Source organism: Canis lupus, chromosome 21, assembly GCF_048164855.1.
Source record: "Canis lupus baileyi chromosome 21, mCanLup2.hap1, whole genome shotgun sequence".
In the NCBI taxonomy this organism is placed as follows: domain Eukaryota; kingdom Metazoa; phylum Chordata; class Mammalia; order Carnivora; family Canidae; genus Canis; species Canis lupus.
Window position 1 is genome coordinate 26,446,247 of NC_132858.1, and position 10,966 is coordinate 26,457,212.

Sequence of the window (10,966 nt, forward strand, 5' to 3'; positions counted from 1 at the left end):
CTATGTCTCTGCCTCTCTCTCTCTCTCTCTCTCTCTCTCTGTGTGACTATCATAAATAAATAAAAATTAAAAAAAAAAAAAAAAACAAAGAGAATACTCTGGCTATCTAACCGCGTCACCTCTTCCTCAATATCTTTCCAGTCCTTCTTTAGAAAATTGATTATTTGGATCAGGGCTCCAACCTTATGATCTAACTTAACCTTAATTAGTTCCTTAGAGGCTCCACCTCCAAATACAGCCTCACTGGGTATTAGGGCTTCAGCTAATGACCTTCAAGAGGACACAAGCATTTAGTCCATAACATGGGAGCTAGACTCAAATTGGGTCTGATAAAATTGAGTATCTCAAAATAGAATATTGAAACTACTCAGTACTCTTATGCACATCTTTCTCCGTAAGAACTAGAAATGCCAGTGGTCATAAATTAGTGTCACAAGCGTAGTAAGTACAGTGTGTAATGATTTTTTGTTGGCTCTTCTGCAAAATTGGCAAAAAGAATTTTTAAGATCCAGCTACATTTCCATTTGCTGGTGACAGTTTCTCCCATCTACTTTTTAAATAGCTCAATTGTATGAAGGTTACTTGGTATTCCTGTCCATGCCAAGCTGTGGGACCCTTGTTTCAAAAGATCCTGTGGCCTCGCCTTTTGGATTTAGAAGGCACTTGTTACAAATTTGCCTGGAAAAACTGACTGAAGGAGACCTCAAGTATGTGAGATGAGCGCCTCCCAGAGCTATATACTCCGGCATTTTATTTTATTTTTTTTTTAATTTTTTTCCGGCATTTTAGAATAAAGATCACTCCATCGATTTAAAAGTTTCTTTAAAAATGTGAATTTTTATATTAATATTAAATAAGAATAGTTACCTATAAATACATTACTGTTTACATTTATTAAAGTAACCTATATGTACAGAAAAGCGCATTGGTGGAAAACTCTGTTTTCACAAACGTGAACATATTTCTGTAGCCAAAGCTGCAAAAGTCCCCTTCGGGTTTCCTTCCAGTCACTATACACCCAGCACCATTAAGGGTAACTGCTGTTTTAGTTTCAAAACACATGATTTAACCTGTTTTTATAACTTCTATCAATGGCTTTAGAGAATATGTGCTCTTTCAAGGCTTCTTTCAGGCAACATTTCTGAGATTCACAGATACTATTGTGCGTTATGAATCATCCATTCATATTGTTGAATCCATTGCATGACTAGCTCTTCAACTAATGAGTCTGGGAAACAAAGGGTTGTGGAAGGGGGATGGGTAAGAGGGTAAGGGTAACTAGGTGACTGGCATTAAGTAGGGCATTTGATGTGAGGTGCACTGGATATTATACTATCTGTTGGCAAATTGAATTTAGATTTTTTAAAAAAGGGATTTTCCAGATTTGGGCTATAAAATCCTCCTAAAGCATGACTTTTGGTTAAATTTGGTAGGGTCGAGTTCCATGCCAAAGGAATGCACGTATTCATCTTTAGGAGACGCTGCTAAACAGTTTCCCAGAAGAATTATACGAGACAATATTCCCACTAGTAGGGTAATAGAATTCTTGCTTCTCAGTATAATTGCAACTTCTCATACCTATCATTTTGAGCACTTATAATAGTTACTGTTCATTGAGTAGGCAATTTGCATAGATTATCAATAATCCTCGTAACAACCTTGCAGAGTACAATGTAGTTTTCACCTGGCAGATGAAGAAACTTATGTCAATAATGTTAATAATCTTCTCAAGGTCAAATAGCTGATAATATCTGTGCAAGGGCTCAAACTGAGGTTGTCTGACCATATTGTTTCATAATCTTAATATTATCATAATCCTATTAGAGAATTTAACAAGATAATGCCTATGATGGCCATCTGTAAACTTTAAAATTTAATCACTATTGTTGCTTCAATTTTTATAGTTTCTTACATATTTTATATGTTATCTGCATAGAAAACTTGCAAGAAAGGTATTATCATCTCTATTTTACAAATGAGGAAAATGAGATTATGCAGAGATAAGTAACTTTTATGAATTCATATTGAATGGCATGTCTACGAGTTCAGATTACATAGAGTATAGAATGTGAGTCATTTGAGGACAGGAGCTCTTTTAATCACCACGACATCCCTAGTATGAGGAAGAATGTCCGATACGTAGGAAGCCCTCAATAAATATTTGATGAATGATTGAATAACTGCATATTAAAAGGACTAAAAAGAGATTATATAAACGTGTTTCTCAAACTAGCAAATACATAGGCACCTGAACCTTGGTGGTCTGCCTCAATCATTGGTGGAAAAAAAAAAAAAAAAAAAAAAAGTCCCTCCTGGAGGAAGTGTATATTACCTTTATTATCAAGTTTCTAAGTGGAACTTTTTTCAAAAAAACAAAGAAAGGCACTTGCTGTCCGCAAGAAATGTGTATTGTGAAGTCAAAGACAATATTGAATCTAATACTACAACTTAACATCTGGGAAAGTTCTCTTATGGCCCCATTTAATATCTTCTAAGTACCTTCCAGGGACTAAAGAACATGCCATGTGCCAGGGATAACTGGTGGAAAAGGAAGACATAGTCCGTGTCCTTATAGACATGATAATTACAGTTACATAAATTCCTTGGGCCTCATTTCCCTAATCTCAAAGTTGAAGTGATGTTAATATTATCGAATATTATAATAACAGTAGTAGAGGATTCTGACTAATAAGAGAGTGCATCTATAAGATAAAACACGGACAGCTGCTTACAAAATAGAATGGCCAATTTGATTACTGTTTTTGATTGCGCATCATGAGCACCAATATACGGAATCACAAAAGACAGTGTGTTGGGTGTAGCATTACATTTGCATTTCGTTTTATGACCCTAACATCTATAAAGAGAAATATTCATTGATCCCTCTCTCACTTATTTATTGGAGTTACAATTACTTTTTACCCAATGAAACCCCAAGTTTTTTCTTTGTTGGCTTATCTAATTACTTATTTGTTACATTTTACAAAAGAGAATTGGTTTATCTTTGGAACAAAATGCTACTTCTTGGCTCTATAAGAGTATAAATGCATCTGCCTTTACAGGCACACCACCTAAAATCAGTATTTTCTAATGCCCCATATTCTTTAATAGGTAGTTCCCAATTATTCTCATTATGAATCCTCACTCTGCGGCCTGTTTTGCTTTTTCATCCAACAGGAAAGCTTCCAAATCTATAGTTTTCTCATGTAGACCTTTCTGGCCACTAGAGAAATTATTTATTTTTTCCCCACCCGTGCCATAAAAAGTGTTTTTCTTCTAGAGACTGCAGGTACTCAGGCAGCAGATAGTGGTGGAGGGATGGTTCTGCTCACTTTCGTTTAGGGGTTCCTGCAAAGTTCTGTTCTCCCTACTGAGCTCCTTGGCCCAAGAAATATCTACCTTGGCCCCTCCTTCAGTCTTGTTAGAAATTAGTCTGCTCAGAACACAGCAATGATTTCTAGAGCGCTGCATAGCTATGCTCCACTAGCAAGAGTTCTGTTACCATACTGGCTTCAATATGAACAAATAATAACACCCCACTTATTCATCATTCACTTAGTGAAGGTATTGTTTGTGCCCGACTTTGTGCTAAATATTGGCATTATAAAATATGGCATAGCCCATTGCCTCTAAGATTACAAAACATCCCGTGCCTGTTGGTGCTACCAAGAGACACCTGTGTAATTTTATGGATGAGTTCTAAAAGGCCATCTTAGTTCAATCTTAGATTTCTTAACCTCCCAGAGGCCCTAATCAGAGCATATCTCTTTCTGAAGGAAAATGTTTTTATGTTTGTTTTCCATTCCCTTAACTGATTCACTACTGCCCATAGTCAACCTCTTTCAGATGATTTTATTTTGCTTGAAACCTCTCTATCTGGTCCACTTTCTCAAATTTGTTATTATTTCTCTTAACATTTTCTTCACAACATGTAGTACTTGTGGGATCACAATGGAAGTACTGAATAATCATCCATTTAAGCTTTATTTTAATTTTTCTGACACTTTCCATGTGAGATTATTATTATCATGATCATGATGGCAGAAAAATAATTAAACTAAGATTGTTACCCTGACAGGTGCTATTTCCTTTCTTTTTTTTCCCCAGTCATGGATTTTTTTTTCATTACGTTTTCAAATTCCAGTTAACCTACAGTGTTGTATTAGTTTTAAGTGTACTATATAGCAATTCAACAATTCTGTACATCACCCAGTGCTCATCATAATAAGTGTGTAATCCCCATCACCCATTTCACCCATGGCCCCTATCCACTTCTCCCCTGGTGAGCATCATTTTGTTCTCTGTTGTTAAGAGTCTGTTTTTTTTGTTTTTTTCTCTTTTTTTTTTCTTTCTCTGTTCATTTATTTTGAATCTTAAATTCCACCAATGGATTTTTATTGATAGGTTTTGTTCAATAACAAGCATTAGGACATATAAACAACTAAAATCCTGTGCATTGGGATCCCTGGGTGGTGCAGCAGTTTAGCGCCTGCCTTTGGCCCAGGGCGTGATCCTGGAGACCTGGGATCAAATCCCACGTCGGGCTCCCGTGCATGGAGCCTGCTTTTCCCTCTGCCTATGTCTCTGACTCTCTCTCTCTCTCTCTCTCTCTGTGTGACTATCATAAATAAATAAAAATTAAAAAATAAATAAATAAATAAATAAATAAATAAATAAAATCCTGTGCATTAATTAATAGATGTTGACTACTTTCATAAAACAGTGTATTTTTATTTTTTTTATAAATATACAATCTCCTAATCATTCAACGTTTATTATGAATAAATAATAATATAACCCTGTACCATATTCAAAGTATATATGAAAATATTCCTTTGTGTAATTCCTCTAAGATGCTCACAATGTAATAGCTTACACATAAAGAGACAGGAAATAAAGAGGTCAGACATTTTGAGTACCTTTTCTGTTAATATAGCTATAACCAGCCATGAAACCCTGTATCCTAACTCCACATTTAGTGTAGTTTTCAGTAGACCAGAAGATATGAGTAAAGAGATAATTATATTTTGGGGTTTTTTTTGTTTGTTTGTTTTTTGTTTTTTTTGTTTGTTTGTTTGTTTGTTTTGCTAATATTTACCTAACTCCTAGCTCAATAACCATGACATAGAAATGTGTTAATTCCTGTTTGTCTCACCTTTCCTTTTTTCCCTGTGCCTATGAAAGAGAAACTCTCTTGGTGTTCAGTAAACATTAGGGGACATTTTAAACATAAATTTTATCCTAATGCTAAGTAGATACTATTTGCAGAAGAAATGTGATATAAAGTTTAAGACAACTGAAGGAATGATTCAATATTCCACTAACAACTTTTGTATCAATAATAATAATAAAATAGTAATGCACTTAGATATGGATTATGAAATATCATTGCATTTTATGATACTTTTGTTAATTATAGGGGATTGAATTTTTGTAAGACTTTCTAGGTAAAATGATCATTATATTCAGAATGCTCAAAGAGCTTAATTCAGTCATCCAGTTCCTTGCCACTGGAAGTTAAATTGAAATATTCTGTCCAGATGCAAGTCCAGTATTCCTTTTCTGCTATGCTTCTCTTTCACTTCGGAAACAGCTACAATGTCATTTAGGCAAAGAGGAAAGGTAAAAGATAGAAACAACTCTTATTCCACTTGCGATGGAGTATTTAAATGATGGTCAACCATCACTGCGGGTATTTGCATCTTACTTAGTATCTTGTACATATTGTTAAGTGTCTAACTGAAACTAAGAAACACAAATTCCTGTTAGTAGCCAAAGTTCAGCAACACAAAATTCATATCAAATCTCCTGAATTTATTCCTGGTATGAGATCTCTAGATTAGTGATCCAATGATGATCCAAGCAGCTGAACAGCAATAATTTTATCCTCAACATATCAAAAACACATTTAACTGCTTATTCAGTGATAATATAGGAAAATTTTTGAAGCAGTTGTTTTTAATTAATTCATACAACTAGGATTCTTTTTTCATTGAAATATAGTTAACATACAATGTTACACTAGTTTCAGGTGTACAACATAGTGATTCAATGAGTTATTATTTTTTTCTTAAGATTTAATACTTATTTATTCATGAGAGACAGAGGGGGCGGGCAGAGACACAGGCAGAGGGAGAAGCAGGCTCCATTCAGGGAGCCTGATGTGGGACTCAATCCCGGGTTTCCAGGATCAGGCCCTGGCCTGAAGGCAGCACTAAACCACTGAGCCACCCACGCTGCCCTCAATGAGTTTTTATGTCATTGTGTATCTAATAATTTTGAGTGATTAAAGTTTAAAAGATAATTTAAAAATTTTTATCAGAGTGTTATATAGAAAAGTCTTTTTTTTTTGTAACGTATGCAAATAAAAAGTTATATATGTGGGTAAATTGTTTTGTCCTTGGGTGTGATATTTTAATTCATCTTAGTGGCATGATCCCCTTTGAAAAGAAACTCTTAGCAATTATGTTAGAACAAAATTGTCAAGCACTTAAACATATTAATTAGTACAACTAATACTATAGAACTCATCAAAAACAAATTACAAGAAGAATAAATAATAAAATGAATAGTGAAAAATATCTAAAATATTTAATGTAAGTCATATGATTTTCATCAGCAATTTCCAAGAAGTAAATGGCAAAGATTGTAATAAGCCATGGGAAAAAAATAACCTTGCTTACTTAGCTTTGTTTTGGCTAGAATGTCTAAAACTATAGCCAAGAAGTCTTCTAGTGAGCTTGAGAAGAACCTGACTTCCAGCTAAACTAGCTCATGACTGAAATTGGAATGTTTGAGAAAATTCAAGGGACCTGGCTATGATCCCCTTTGAATTTAGGAAATCATTAGGAGCATAGCCACCGAGCTCATAGAAAGGTTAGTCATCCAATTTGTGCCCTAGGTTCATTTGTGGTTATGTATGAGTATCTAACATTCCAGAAATAATATTTGGATTTTATTTCTAAATTTTTTGTCATTTGCATAGCTTTGATTTTGACCAAAACATTTCTGTACAGATCAGATAGTGTAAGGCACCAACATCCCACTTGGAGATGAGATTACTAGAGTGTCACCATAATAGCTAGCTTGGTTCCAGTCCCCTTGGCAGGAAGATGTCATGAAGGCATATGCTACATAGGGAGAAGATGCTACTTCTGTCATTTTTACTCTCTTCTCCACAAATTTCCTGGCAAGAGAAATATCACAATTGAGGAGGAAGAGAAAGAATCCATTGCACAGAATTTTTCTTTTGTGCAGTCTTATATGGCATTATATATATATATATATATATATATATATATATAATCTCTTGTTACACATGTAGAAAGAACGTTTCATTAGGTGAGAAATAGTCTACACATTCTGGGAAATTTCTTGGCAATTCTTACAGAGGTGAGGCAAAAGTCATAAAGATCAAAACTGAAAAATTGAACAAAGTGGTAAGGGCTGATAAATAAAATCAACACCTAAACCTAATCTGTGAAAAATTAGCTTTTCCACTCAGTCATTGACCCCACTACGGACAGAAATGCTCAGGAATCTTCAGATAAAATAATTACATGCAAAATTCTAGTTAGAGTGAAGAAAAACTGTTCTCAGATTAATATTATTAAAGAGGTCTACAGACCTGAATAAAATCAGGCAAAAACGTGGGTTTTTGCTATTATGTAACTTACATCATGGTCCAAAAGGACCAGACCTATGTTAAGGTCAATCTTCATGATTGTTGGAGAGCAATTGTGCCAACCTAACAAGTACAGCCTTGGGGAAACTTCAGAATCTCAAGAACCCACTCCAGTCATTTCTTCTGCTTTATTTTCATAGCTCTCAGTTATTTGGACTTTTTTTTTTTTTGTCTTTTTTTTTTTCTTGGTACCAGAATATCCTTGTACTTACCTTTGCCTGTTCATTCTCAGGCACACTGAGCTGACGGATATAATCCACGTCTTAGCTTTCTTGCTCTCTCCAAAAGTAACCACATAGCATCTTCCTGACTTTCCCTAGTTTAAAAAAAATACATGAGCCTTCCAGATGTGTGATGAGGGCAAAAGCATCATTTTTGAATTGCCACAAATTTCCCAGAGGATAAGATAGACCAAATAAGATACTAAACAACAATAGCAACATGAAAATGATACCCTCAATAAAACCTGAGAGCAGAAAATCCTGGTAAACTTCACGACGTGGGTGGTATGACCAACCTGAGATCAGAACATCTAGCAGATCTAGCAGGCATCAGAGGGAAGTGAAAAGAGGTTGTTGATGGACCCTACACACTAAAAAAAACAAAAACAAAAACAAAAACAAAAAAACAGATACATCCCAAAATAAAGGGATGTTTCTTCCCATTCTGACTAGAACCTTGGGGGGGTGGACTGAAAGTCAGTCAGTGAAATTGTGAAAATCCCTTACAGATTCTAACCTGGTGATGAGTATGAATACCATACAATTTAAAAAAGAAAAACTGTATGCATGGATATATGAGAATATATGAGCGTTTATAGTATTGTGTTGGTATAAGCTCCTATGACCCTCTGAAGTATCCATCAGATACTCTTTTAAAATGACAGAGCCTACTCATGAGGGAGTATACTGAAAATAGAAAACAAATTGAGCATGAAAAGAACACTAGGTCAAGAGAAATAGAAGTTGAAGGAAGTTGTGGAGGTTAGCAGATGAATCAATTTTTGTTAGCAAGAAAATTCAAAAGCCCAGACAAGAGAAAAAAAAAAATCTAAATAGAGTAAATTCAACATTGAGACACATTACTTTGTAAATGAGCTTCATATATTCTCCAAAATAAAAACCAAAAGAATGTCCTGAGTATAGATTTTTTCACAAAGGGATTTTTCTAAACCCTCAAGGATCACAGAGTCACTGTGATCTTAAAACTGCTTCAGATCAGAATTCCTTTTATGAAGTGAATATAGCTTTGTTATCAAGTCCTAATCAACATTTAATTGAAAAATAAAACCAGAAATCTCAAGTATGAATATCAGTATGAAAATCTTAAACACAGGTTAGCAAATATCTTACAACAGTGAACAAGAAAATATATCATAATCCAGTGAGATTCTTTAAAAAAAAAGATTTTATTTATTTATTTATTTGTTTGTTTGTTTGTTTGTTTATTTATTTATTCATGAGAGACACAGAGCGAAAGAGGCAGAGACATAGGGAGAGGGAGGAGCAGGGTCCCCGCAAGAAGCCCAATGCAGGACTCCATCCTGGGATCCCAAGATCATGACCTGAGCTGAAGGCAGATGCTCAACCACTGAGCCACCCAGGTGTCTCAATCCAGTGAGATTCATTTCAAGAATGCAAGGGTGAAAAAAAAAAAAAAAAAAGGCAAGTTGTTTCAATGAGCGCATCTATTATTATAATTTATCATATTAATAGATCTAAGAAGAAAAATATAGATGCTGAAAGGGCTTTTGACAAAAATCAAGCATATCCATATTAAAAAATAGTAAAACGAAACTTCTAGATTTAAAATTATTATTAATCCAACCATCTGTATTTCAATTAATGCATACTAGTAGCATTTCTTCTAAAGTGAGGGGAAAGAAAAGGATACCTGGTGTTGCTCCTACTTTTAAACAAATGGTCAATGTGTCTATATAAGAGAAAGCAATCCTAAACCCAAGAATTAGGAAGAGGCAAAACTATATTGCAACTGCTATGATTTTGTGTTTGTGTGTATGTGTGTCTATAAAATGTCCAAGAATACCCAATGAAATGCTGCAAATGGTAACAGAATTGGCAGAGTTGGTAAAGGAGTAGGATAATAGAATTCATATAGAGGAAGCTAAAAGTAAGCTTTTTATATTTAAGAAAAATATTTTTTAGGTAAACAAAGAAGACCTATTTATACTATCAGTAAAATATAAAATACCTAACAAAATTCAAATGAAATTTGCAAGTGTTGTATGAAGAAAGTATTAAAACAATTCTAAGAGTGACAAAATAGAATTGAACAAATGAAAGGATATTTTTGGATAGATCCAACATGAAAAACATCAATTCTACTTAACATACAGTCAATTAAAAAAAAAAAACATACAGTCAATTTTATGTGATTTGTGTCAAATAACCAACATTTCCCCCCCAAAGGTGGACAAATTGATTAATTCTCATGGAAAAATAAACAAGATTGAAGAATGAGAAAATAAGTCAAAAGATTAGGGTGCTACGCAAACACAGTGTTAAAATGTGAAGTTTGTATAATTTAATCCCTGTGACATCAGTGATTGAACAGATAGAATGATGTGAAGAATAGGATGTCCAAAAAGACACACACACACACACACAGAAATTTGACATATGGTAAAACTAGTATCTCAAATCATGTGATGAGTGGTTACTTTCATAAAGCAATGGATAATTGAGAAGCCATTTGGAAAATTCACAAACTGCAACCTGAACTTCACATTGTGCAGCAGAATATAGATTAGAGATTTAAATGTGGACATTCAACGCTATACCTACTAGAAAGAATGGTTGATTCCCATCATAGTCTTGGAGTTGTGGGAACCTCCATATGATCTAAAATATAGAATGAATAAGAGAAAAAAATAAAACTGGATAAAATTTTAAAACATGCAAGGACATTTATACCATAAGCAGAATTAAAAGACAAAAGACTATGAGAGTGGAGGGAAGATATTTACAATTTATACACAGAGACAAATCTCTTCCATGCCGCTATTATCTAGAAAACATGATTTGTTTAATAAAAACAAGCTAAATATGCAAGAAGGCATTTCACAAAGGAGGAAAGGAATATTTCTTTCCTCCTTTGTGAATCAGATAAGTTCAAATTGCATAAGAAACAATCCAAATGCTCCTAATAAAGACTCCAGTTATTGGACTTGGGGTCACATTAATGCACTATGGCTTCATCTTAATTATATCTCCAAATACTCTACTTCCAGAAAAGGTCAGATTCTGAGATTCTGGGTGGCTA

The 10,966-nt window shown here is 34.2% G+C and overlaps 1 long non-coding RNA gene across 1 annotated transcript; it reads right to left on the reverse strand.

The window, feature by feature from the left end:
* Positions 1-6,679: 6,679 nt before the first annotated feature.
* LOC140613489 (uncharacterized) lies at positions 6,680-10,714 on the reverse strand. Its single transcript, XR_012014495.1, has 3 exons — positions 10,489-10,714; positions 7,897-8,000; positions 6,680-7,186 (listed from the first exon to the last, which is right to left on the reverse strand). It is a non-coding gene; the product is annotated as an uncharacterized lncRNA (long non-coding RNA).
* Positions 10,715-10,966: the final 252 nt, after the last annotated feature.